We start from the raw sequence: 12,509 nt of genomic DNA, 5'->3' as shown, positions 1-12,509 counted from the left end.
ACCCCCTGCCCAAGGCTGGTATAGCCACTAGTGAAGTGGACATTATTCAACAATCAAGAGAATGTTCTTATGGATTTGTCTACAGACCGATCTGATTGAGGTGTTTTCTCAGTTCAGAGTCCCTCTTCCTGAATACACCAGTTTGTGTCAAGTTGACAAAACCAACCGGAACACACCACAACAATCACAAGTGGGTTTAAAAGAAAAAAAAAGCACAGAAAAAAAAATCAAAGAGTAGAAGATATTGTAATTATGTGCACCTCTATTTCTAGGCTTCTCTGAAATTCTTACTGTTACATTTCAGCATTATATGTTTTAACAACTAATGCAGGTTTAACAGTCATCGAAATTGTTAACAAGGAAATTTTTTCTGTGGCCCACATCCATGATTTCAGCTCAAAAGGCTGACACAGGATGGTGAGTATGAGACTAGCTTGCCCTACATAACCACGACTGTCACTAAAGAGGAAAAGAAGTTGTAAAACCAAGGACTATTTGCAAAGCCACAACGCAACACCGTTTCTGTTAAAGGTACAAACCCAGCTGAACTGGACATTAACTGCCTTCTCTAAAACTTAACTAGGGTACAAAAATCAGTGTTTGTGACACTGAGATATCTATGACCCTCTAACTACCTGAGTGATTTTAAGTAATACACAACTGGGGGAAGGAACTGTCACATAATGGAGATTGTAGGTCTTCAGCTCACTTAAATGATAAAATGACATTTTTCTGAAATATTTACATGTGCTCTCTGTGACATTTGTTCCATCTGAAAACATCTTAAATTGAAACATGTCATTTACAAACACAATGAGCATAAAATTTAGGAATAAATTTTAGGAATAAAAATCATTCATAGTATTTAGCAATGATAAATATTAAGAAACATACATAAATAACCCCCTTTGCAAAACTCATAAAATAAATTAACTCTGTTACTTTTAGGTTGACACCTAGCATATCCTAAGTATTTCCAGTGTCTGTGTGTCTGTAAACAACAAAGATATGTATAGAGATGTGCAATCGATTAGTATCATAATATGTAAAAAATTTAACTTCCTACAAAAATGTCTCAGATTCTAATTTTGATAATCACTAACTGCTACAGAAAGTGACTGTTCAGTTGCCATAGGCCTTGTGAATAACACATGTTAAACTACCAGGGTTCCTTAAGAAGCTTCAAGTGGATGCTCTCACTAACAGGTTATGTAACCTGTTTGACATCAGTGTTCATCTGCATGACAACTCTTTAAGCTATAAGAGCCATCACTATGTTGATCTCTTAACACATCAGTCTGATTAGCTGGAGTCTGTTTCCTGTTTACATAATTACTTAAAAATCCATTCTAATATGAGTGAGTTCTTGCAAAGAGCAGCTTATGCTATAGAATATAAACTTGATCTTTAGGGGGGGAACGCAAAAAGTGGTAATAGAAGGGAGGGAGAAGCCTACAATCTGAAGAGAAGCCAGTATGGAGGGGGCTGAGGAGCACAGATTCATTTCCCACAGGCAGGAGATAGATGCTCGCTTTATTTGGCAGGATGTCTGAAAGAATGGCATTGTGCTCCTTTGTTCTGCTAAGAACAGTAAACTACTCCCTTTTAGACTCAACAATTGGAAAACGAATTTGTTGTTTGGGGATAGCTCTGTTACTGGTCAGATAAGGCAGTGATGAGCAATAAGGCCGCAAACAGCAGGTCCCCACCCTGATAGACTGAGCCTTGATATACTTACTGTTTATTTTCTTTAACAACAACAGCTACAAAGTGGGGCGGTAGTGACACACCTTTAATCCCAGCACTCTGGAGGCAGAGGACAGCCAAGGCTATACAGAGAAACTCTGTCTTAAAAACTTTTTTTTTTTTACTTTCTTTTTTCATTTTAACGACACGGTCTTATCATGGAGTAGTTCTTTCTGGCTGGCCTAAAGCTCGTTCTATAGAACAGGCCGGTCTCCAACTCACAGATATTCACCAGCCTTTGCCACTTAGTGTTGGGATTAAAGACATGTGAAGGCTTATGCCACCACACCCAGGTAGCCTTTGTGTCTGAATAAATTATTTCATTGCCTAAAAGTCTAAACAAACAACAACAAAAAAAAAAGCAGTCAGGTTGGCCTTATTCTGGGTTTGGCTGGCAGAAAAATCAGATTGTAGTTTACGACGAAAGGAAAACAAAAGGCAAAGCTAACAAAAGGCAAAACTGTTCCACAGTTTCCTCCACGGAGAAGCACACAGAACACACTGCGCCACTGCACTGGTGAATCCCCAGTTCACGGAACCGTCCCCTTCCCCACCTACCTCTCTGTCTCTGAAGGGTTCAAGACAGTAAGCAGAAAGGATTATCCCAGATAAAAAGGGGGGGGGATACATAGAAAATGTGAGGAACCAATAATAATTGGGATAAATTTGCCATTACGTGCTTCAGAAGTGATGCAATACTCTTCATTAGGTTGAGTGGCGTTAGGTTGGCTGGGCTAATCTTTACAACATGCAGGAGTCACGGAATCATACAGATTATCCATCTAGCTGATGCTCAAAAAGGGTTAGCAGCCACTAAAACAGTGGGGTTCTCAACATGTGTGTTACGACAGCTAGAACTCGTGTATCAAATTCCTGCCTATCCCATGTTTACATTACAATTCATAAGAATAGCAAATTACAGTTATATGGTATCAACCAAATAACTTTATGGCTGGGTGTCACCACAGTATGAGGAACTGTATTAAAGGGCCGCAGTGTCAGGAAGGGTGAGAACTGCCGCCCTAGATGATCACAAAAAGTTAAGTTCTTGATGCACAAAGTAAAATAATAACAAATTAACACATTCTCCTATGACATTTGTTCTCCTTTAGCGATTGGGTCTTAGAATGGTGAAATTTTTAGTAACTCTGTCTCTTGTTTTCCCTCCATGGTTCTTTGAGACAGCTGACCTCAAGTTCACGCTTCAGCCATGAATGATCTCGAATGTATCCCTCCACTTCCCACACTGTAAGATGATAGGCTTGTGCCACCATGCCCACTATTGTAACCTCACCTTAAACCTTCCTCTCGGCTCATGGCGGGCTTCAGGAGGCATAGAGGAGGCTCTGCTTGAATCATCTACCTATTGGGACCCTCAGTATTTCACCAAGAACCCCAGAAGCTCCCCTTATTTTGTCATTTTTTTAATACTTATTTTGCACGCTACACAAGTGCTCCGGCACTAACCATGCCTCCAGCCCCACCCCCTTCCACTTTACCCAGCTCTCACTGTCAGTTGATTCTGAGATTTGCCTCTGAAAACACTAAAGCACCTCTGAAGCTCCTCAGTGACGCCTGTAGCGACAGCTAGAACTCCTTTCCGGACCTTGTGATGTACTTGGGATATTGGTGTGGGCATTTCTAAGAGGTGGAAGAGCCACATCCCCTTTTCCTAAACCATGGTGTGTAAGCACCTTTTAAGACTATTTTTATTTTAGGGTCCCTTAATTGCCTCTACCCTTCCAACCCCCCAACCCTAGGTAGGCCAGAAAGGTTAGAAGGAACAGGGGACAAAGACCTTTTAGACTTAGTTCCAGCCAGTTAAGATCATCAGTCATTGGGTTCTTTAGGAAAATACCAGTCTCAGTCGTCAGGATATCTAACAGAACCAACAGCCTTCTTGTTCATCTGTCTGTCTCCTTAAGCATCTTTTTGAAATGTCTTCTTTTGAAATCTCTCTCCTCCTCTCCTTTCCTCTTCTCTCCTCTTCTCTCCTCTCCTCTCTTCCTCCTCCTCCTCCTTCTTCTTCTCTCTCTCTCCCTCTCTCCCAGAGCATCCCTGTGGTAAAGCTTTCCAATACTATCTCTTTATTGGACCATTATTGTTTAAAGTAGATACTGAGAAAGCAAATCTTTCCCTATCCTGCTCATACAAGGGCATTGTTAAAAAGCAATATTTTAAATCAATTACTATTATAGGCCATAATCTAGGTAATAATGGAGTCAAACTTTGTAGATTTATAAGAATATTGAATTATTCATCACACAAAGTCAACCACTTATTCCAAGGACAGATTTTTTTAACTCAAACATTAAACATTTTTATTAATTTCTTTTTCCTCTTCTTACTCCCTACATGATATTAACACACTATTTGAAATCATGAAACACTTCCCACAAACAAACAAACAAACTCAGAACCCCAATACTTGGAAGAGATCAGAGAAGGCGCTTTAGTAGAAGTTGGGGAAAGTCCTACATTGTCAACCCTAGTACCTGTGGCACTGTGTAGTTTTCAGGATGCAAGTCACCAGCCAGTGTCATGTTCTTAAACTCTGACTTTTCCCCAAAAATAATTTTTAAAATAACTTAGCATACTCCTTGTTTTTCACACTATGTCCTTGAGTCTGTGGAGGAGAGTTTAAATGGTTGGATGCCATTTTACAGGGCATAGAATTGTATCAAAGTTTGAAGGCAGCTTTTGGGTTAATTTCTCTGAAATCTTTGTTTCACAGATGGAGAAATAGAGCCCTGAGAAGAGAAGTCATCTATCTACACCAGATTGGTCAGAGAAGAACAAAAGCTGCTACCAGGCCTGGATCCTCCTAGACAGGTGAGGTCCTCTGGACGCATCTTGGATTCTCGCTTTTAGAAATCATTTAGAAAGGTGGCACTTCTAATGGTAACATTACATCTTTACTAAAATGAAATTCTAGTTCTCTGTCAAGCAACCAACAAACATAACACACTGAATATTGTATTGACATCAGAGATGAGGCAACAGAAGAAACAATGACAATTAGCTTTATTGTGTCTCAAAACAGTGATTCTTGCCTGAAAGACATTAGGGACACTTTTGAGTTTGTATACAGCAAAATAGTCCATCTGTGAAATTTTTACATAAATTTCCAGGGTTACATAGATGCCCGCTCCTTCAGCCTTTGACTATAGTTTACAAGCCCCTGACCTAGAAAAAGCCAGTGACACATTTAAGTACCAAGGGCACAGTAGCCAGGCTCCTGCTTTATTTATGGGTCTCTGGTTGAAGACTGCTTCTGTTTCAGTGTCCTTCATCTTTAATTTATATGATGACTAATTTATCCTGGAAGGCCTTCAGTATAAGAAGAATGCTTTTTAATAAACATTTAGTTAACCAGGTGAGGTAGGTTAGGATAACAAATATGGAAAAATGAAGACACTGTCTTCCAAAATAAAAATATCCACAGTGAAAATGAAAATGTTCAATGTTCCCAGAAGTACATTCATTTTATTTTAGGTTTTTAAATTACTATTATTATTATTATTATTATTATTATTATTATTATTATTATTATTATCATCACCATCATCATCATCATCATCATCATCATTAGAAAGAAAAGCAAGCCGACTGAAAAGAAACCAAGCCTGCCTGCTTCTATTCAAATTCTTATAAAATTTCCCACCAGCTCATGGGAAACTGTGGATGAAAGATATCTACCCATGTGTCTTGTGAACCCCTGGCAGCCTCCTGAACTTCCTGTCTGCAGCAGTGATTCAGATTTCTAGTTTTAGAGTAGCTGGCAGTCGTTTCTTTATTTCAAAATACTTAAAGAACCTGCGATTACTTTGCTTATTGATAATGAGTATAGGTTTCCCCAGTTCCCAACATCCTTTTTAGATGTTCAGATAGCATTAATTACTACAGGAGGCAGTGTGTTGTGACAGGAACTCTCACATTCCAGTATTACACCATCCCAGCCCAAATCCCAGGATCACTTCTAGCCTGGCTCCAAATAAGCACCATATAAAGCCTGAAGCCTTGGTCTTGGGCAATGAGTTTGCTTGGGGCCTTTTATATCTGTTATGGTTGCTCAAATAAAAACTCCAAACAACAGCCTTCCTAAATGTAATAATGTCTAGGTCAGTAGCTAGGAAAAGTCACCTGCTTGGCCTAAGGAGCAGCGCTGATTTCTTTCATTCTTTACCTGGTCTTTGGAGTCTCAATCTAGTATAGATAGAGTAGTTATGGTATCAGCTAATACAACTTAACGTTTTGCTGCATGCTGCTCTAAGCACTTTGATTTTTCTAATCTTCCCAGGAGATGTGGGCACAAAGGTATGTCACCAGCTGAAGAAACTTAGGAAGGGAGTGGCTAAGTTACTCTGAGTCACACACACACACACACACACACACACACACACACACACACACACACACGCTGCAGCTCAACCCCAGGCAGGACCCACAACTCACCCATGTGATCACTCCATCCTTCAGCCTCTCCCAGCTCCTCTCACTCTCACCATGAGCTGTTAGGCCTCAATGTAGTCATCTTTATAAGGATAACTTAAGCTCCCAGTCCATCCATGGTCCATTAACTGGCACTGAGAGATACTGCCTCTGCCAGAAAGAGGGAATTGATATGACAAGACCCTGCTGTCCTTAAGGACGTCTGTGTTTGTTTTATGGCATGTGTGGTGGCTACTGGCAGAAATGGATCTACTGATAGTGCTGGAGGTAAAAAGTCTGCAATGAAGATGTTGGCAGAGACAGGCAGACTGCCTTCCCCAGCCACTCACAAACATGCACGTGCACATGCACACACATGCACAAGCACTCACACACACACACACGATGGGGAGAAGTTGTGCACAATTGAAGACAGGCATCTGGATAGCTTCCATTTGGCCATCACAAATAATGCTGTCATATGAACAGCTGTACTTTAGAGAGCTTTTGGAGAAACTTCTAATGACTCTAAAGCCACTTAGTTTTGTAGCTTTGTTCATGTTTTACTTTTAAAATCAACTTGGCAGCCTTTGGCAGGAACAGTGCAGAAATGAAAAGCTACTTTGGAAGCTACCTGTGTTCCTTTCTGCCATTATAGGGTAGCAAGGTTTTATCTTTCATAAAGCAGTGACACCTAGCACACCCCAAGAAGCATGAAGCTAAGCCTGGGCCCCAAAGCCCATCTCTCCATTTCGGGACTTCCCAGAATGCACAGGGATGCTTGGCCTGTCTCTAGATCAGTAATGATGAGACAACAGAAGGAAAACACACAGCATGTCACCCTCTACTTTTTATCCACTAGAAACCCTCTTCCTATCCATTTCCATATCAATATACTTCCCCTTTTATGATTTTGAAATAAATAACTTCTTTTTTTATAATAACACAACACTGAATTTGAACAAGTGTCTATATTATGTATACCCTAAATTACAGCAAATACTTTGACTAAGCAGAATTCTGATCTTTTCTTTCTCTCAGGCATGAGTCTTTCATTCATAAACTCATCTGGAGTCTGAATTACGTGCCCTCAAATCAAAAAACTACTTTGAAAGTAGCTGCTCAGTGCACATCATGTTGCTCAATAGCATCCATGGATAATTGGGCTGGTAGAGCATGTTTGGTGGGATTCTGCTTTTGTTCTTATTAATAGACATTAGACACACTGGAGTTGGTGAAGCCACAAAATACTCTGTACCAACTTTTTGTTGCTGACTCCCCTTTAAGTAACTCACTCCTGAGTACAAGGTTACACAATGTAATTAGAGTAAGTCAGTTGCTTAAAAGGATGCCTGTGTTCACTTACCACTGCGTTATGAGTGCGCAAAGAAAATCCTTTAATTGCTATCCCGTCATTTAATTTTATCCCTTGCCTTTCATTCATTACAAACTCCTGAGTTCCTTTTTATCTCCCACTAAAGACTTGGGTTTCCAGTCTGACTCCTAGGTTTCACTGTGCAGTCAGTGTCAGGAACTGGTTGCTGATGGAAGCTTGGCAGTATGGGAAGGCAGCTCCCGGGAGGAAGTAAGCAAGGTTGAACTTTCTGTAGTGCATAGAAGGCATTACTGTCACCCCTAAATCTTAAAGCTGCATACCCAATGAATAGAAAACAATAAACTAGTCACGCTTTATACACAGTAAGAGGTTCTGCCATTAATTACAAAGACTTAAACCGCATCCATGTCTCTGATGATATACAAAATTACATGCTGCAGAGCTGAGGAGATAGCTTGGTGGGAAAAGTACTTGCTGTGTAAACATGAGAACCTAAGTTCCAATCCCAGCACCCTCAGGACAAGCTAGGCACTGTAACAAATGCTTAGGGGAAGGCGGGACAAAGACAGGAGGGTCCCATGAGCTTGTTGCCTAGTCAGTGTAGCCAAAACAGTGAACTCCAGGTTCAGGAAAAGATCTTGTCTAAAAATGTAAGGTGGGGAAAAATTGAAGAAGACACTTAATATTGACCTGGCCTCAGAACACACACACATGCACGCACACGCACACACACAGAGAGAGAGAGAGACAGAGACAGAGACAGAGACAGAGACAGAGACAGAGACAGAGAGACAGAGAGAGAATAAATTATACTCTGCATCTCTGTGACTTGAACTGTGCTCAGGGGAAGAAACACCTTGTGGTTTGGCCTCTGTGACAAGAACAAGTGTGTGGAATTATGCTTCACTCAGTCTGCACAAGATGAGGTGGCCCTGCCCAAGGCACATGTGAGTGTTATTCAGAAGTGGCCATGCCTTTCTAGAGGAAGCTTAGTGCAAAGGCCACATAGGCTGATTAATTTAAGTGTAATTGGCAATTGAATTGACACACATAAATAATAGCTAGATTTTCCTCCTATAAAATACATGGACCACTACTCTGTTGAAGTAATCAGAATACTCCACCAAGACTTTGTGAGTCTATAATTTGGCAAAATCATACAAACAGTCTAAAGTTGACATGACTATAAGAAACAACACCCCATCACTGAGTTAAGTTTAAAAGAAACTGTTATTTTCATTTTGTACATAAACAGCTTGTGACACAAAGAACTTTGGGGACATTTCCAAGAATTCAAATTAAAACAGACAGCCAGGCGGTGATGGTGCACACCTTTAATTCTAGCACTTGGGAGGCAGAGGCAGGCAGATCTTTGTGAGTTCAAAGCCAGTCGGCTCTACAGGGTGAGTTCTAAGACAGCCAGGGCTATACTGAGAAACCCTGTCTCAAAGAAACAAAAACAAAACAAATTAAAACAGACAGAGATAGACAAGATAGGAAAGAATGAGACCCAATAAAAAATGGGGTGGCAGGAAGAAAGAAGGTAAGGGAAAAAACAGGGGAGGGAAGAGGAAAGGAAAGAGGGCTACAGTAGCATATGACTCTACAGGTACAGCCAGCCTGGGATATCTTCCTCATAAGAACCACTCTTCAAATAATCTTAAATTTTAGTCACCTACAGTAAGCCCTTGTAAAAAGCCATTTTTGTGGACGTTAAATCCACTTCACGGGTGTTCCTTATTGCTGGTGAGGCCCATGGACTTTTAACATTATGAGAAACTACAAATACAGTGTGTGTGTGTGTGTGTGTGTGTGTGTGTGTGTGTGTGTGTGTGTGTATAAATATAAATAGCTCTCTCCTTTATATTCTTCAAAAAGACAGATGGCACTAAACTTGCAGAGAACAATTTGTCTAAGGTCATTGCCTAAAGCACACTGTGAATTCCTAAGCACCTCTTTTGGGCTCTACATCTTGCTGGGGAAATAATGATACTCAAATTTACTTGGGAAACACATCCAAGAACGCCCTCTCCTCTCAGTAACCACATAGTGTGTCAGTCATCCAGTCAGTTATCTTCCCAGGCAGGTCCTGGGGATGATGAGGTGAAGGCCACATGTATTCAAGAGCCCCTCAGTGAGAAAATGGATCCCGTGTGACTATGCTGTGAGTATGTACTAAAATGCGGATGCAGTGGCTGACACACAGAAGCTAAGCAATGTGTGTTCCTTGAAAGAGAAGGTTTGATTCAAAGGAGGCTATAGGATCTAGGTCCAGAAAGTAACTCAGATTTTATCTTCTCTAAGAGGCATAGGAGAACAGGAAAAGAAGAAGACAGATTAAAATATTGTAGTTTGAAGCTGATGCCTCTTAGCATGAGAGAGGACTCTGGTGAAGTGGAGCCATCAAGCCATGCAGAACTGCGAATGGGCCCTTTCATTTCTTAGGGAAGGAAGAGCCGCTTGCTAGAGTCTTCAGGCAGGGAGTCGTATGTTTTGAAAGTTAGTGTAATTCATAAGTGGTCTGAGCAAAGTATGAGGAGCTCCCATTGCGCTGCCTGTGAAGCGCTCCTGCAATGAGAGAACATTCTACACCCTTGCTGTTCAATGTTCTCCGCATCCTTGCGCTGCAATATGGCAGCCACCTGTCACATGTGACTGCTAGGGAACAGGAGGCTAAATGTCGGTGTATGACTAGAGTCTGTCCTACTGACAGTACAGAAACACCTTAAACAGGAAGAAAGATGGAGGGAACTGCTGGGGATGTAGCTCAGTTGGTAGAATGCCCTGGGATCTGTTCTCAGTACACTAAATTATATGTGATTATAGCACTTGAGAAATAGAGGTAAAAGGATCAAACGTTCAAGGTCATCCTTGGCTACAGAAATCAGTTTAAGTCCAGCCTGGTTTACATAAGACCTAGTCTCAAGAAAAGGTTGTAAAAGTAATAATTTTTTTAAAACCCAACTTATAAGCCCAGGAATTAAGCACGGTTTTTGTTTTTGTTTCTTTGTTTGTATGTCTTGCTTTGCTTCATTTTTGTTAAGAAACCTATTTGGTGGAACTGAAGGTGTGGCTTATTTGTGTAGAATCCATGGGATCAGGAGGTTGGTCCCTAGTTTATCTTGGGATAGTTTATTGAGTTATATGTATCTGTGACTACCCTGGATCACAATGTAAACTGTTTAATCTCTTTATTGTGCTTAGTAATGCCAGCACTTTGTAGAATAGTATTGTTTTTACATTCTCATTTTTAGTTACTTTACTTTTTAGCCATAGTAGTCTTTATCTATGGTACAAGAATTACTCTGAAAAGTTTTCCAGAAAGGAAGAACAGTACAGGCATCATTACCAGAGGTCACCCAGTTGTCAAGGCATGGTGTCACTCACCTGTAACCCACAGTCAGACATGAGCAACATAGGCTTGAGGACAGCCTGGGTGGCATAGCAAGAGTGCCTCAAAAAGGAAGCAACAACAGGAAGAAAGCAGGTGAACTGTGGGATTGGAGAAATGGCTGAGTGGTCTAGAACACTTGCTGCTTTCCCAGAGGACCTGGGCTATATTCCCAGCACCCACATGGGGTTAATAACCATCTACTACTCCAGTCTTGGGGGATCTGACAGCCTCTTTTGGCTTCCTTGGGCACTAGGCACATACATGGAGCTTAGGCATGAATGCAGGCAAAACATTCATATACATAAAACATACAAACATTTTTTTAAATCAGCTAGACTTTCCAGCAGTTCCCATTATTTTTCCTTGGAAATTTTTAAATGGTCTTTTTTTTTTTTAGAACAAGATTTTTGATTTGCATAAAAATTAAAAAAGCCCATACAGAGGCCCCATTGAACTTATACCCAGTTTATTCTATAAAACTCTTACATCAGCATGGCATGTTCATTGTGATTAATGAGACAATATTGGTACACCATTAAGAAAAATGCTTACTTTGTTCAGATTTCCTTCATTTATAGGCCTACTACCCTTTTTCAGGTTCAGGACCCTATCTGGGTCTTCACCACACCACAGTTAGTTGTTATGTCTCTGTGAACCCCTCTTGGCTGTGACCAATTAGCATACTTTGCTTGGTTTTTGATTTGTTGCTATTTTGTTTTTGGGTTCAGGGGCAATTTTAAGAGGATTAAGAAAAACTAGTTAGATCTCTTGTAGTGTGTCCCTCAAGGAGAGTTTATCTAATGTCCTGTTTAATTGTTTGACTTATTATTTAGAAGACTATGGAGACAAAGTACTATTGTCTTGACATTGTATCATAGACATCTACTGTCAACAATAGCTACTGTTGATGTTGGCCTTGAGCAATATCTTATCCATTGCGAATTCAAATTCTCCCCTCCCCCACTTCCTGCACCCACCTCTCCTTCCTGTGTTAGACCATTTGGAAGGAAAGCATTACACTCCTAATTCACTTAATAAATGAATTACTTAGAGAAAGGTTTGTGTTTGAGTAAGTCACATTGAGCCCTTTTAAAGAACACTACTTCTGAGTACAGACACGGTCAGTTTAGATATAACATCTCTTTTACTGCCACAGGCAAGACATTTTTTTTTAATCATTTCTCGGATCTCAGGTTCTGAATATAAACCACACACACACACACACACACACACACACACACACACACACACACACACACACACTGTCGCATGTTGAATAACTGCTGTGCAATTCCTAAATGAGTCTGAAAGGAGCTAGCCAACATCAGTTTGGGCCCTTCTGAGCTTTCCAGTCCTTGATGCATAGGTCCAAGGAGGAAACATACTCAGTCAGCTCTTGCCCAAGAAGGAAGCTAAGTGTCAGAAAAGGAAATGTCTTATTGGGAAGAGCCGTTTTGTTATTTATTTTTTATGTTTTGTTTTGCGTGGACAGAGAAGAGCACATTTGCCTTCAACATTATTCCCAAGGCAAATGTCACAGCCCCAAAGTACCTGGGAAATCGTCTTTCAGTGCAGTTACCCAACTCCCTGCCACTCCCATTA

At 40.6% G+C, this 12,509-nt stretch overlaps 1 protein-coding gene across 2 annotated transcripts in view; it reads left to right on the top strand.

The window, feature by feature from the left end:
* The window catches only part of SPTSSB (serine palmitoyltransferase small subunit B), a 29,513-nt gene that overhangs the window by 12,039 nt on the left and 4,965 nt on the right, over positions 1-12,509 (top strand). The window contains exon 2 of one of the 2 annotated variants that reach the window (XM_084769125.1): positions 4,481-4,578. The exons of the other annotated variant lie outside the window; for it this stretch is intronic. The gene's annotated coding sequence lies outside the window, so the exon portion shown is untranslated. The remainder of the gene's footprint in view (positions 1-4,480; positions 4,579-12,509) is intronic. 2 annotated transcript variants of the gene reach the window in all.

The sequence above is a fragment of the Acomys minous genome, assembly GCF_964271855.1.
Source record: "Acomys minous genome assembly, chromosome: 19".
NCBI classification, from domain to species: domain Eukaryota; kingdom Metazoa; phylum Chordata; class Mammalia; order Rodentia; family Muridae; genus Acomys; species Acomys minous.
The sequence above is the reverse complement of the archived record's forward strand: the minus strand, read 5'-3'. Positions and strand labels throughout refer to the sequence as shown.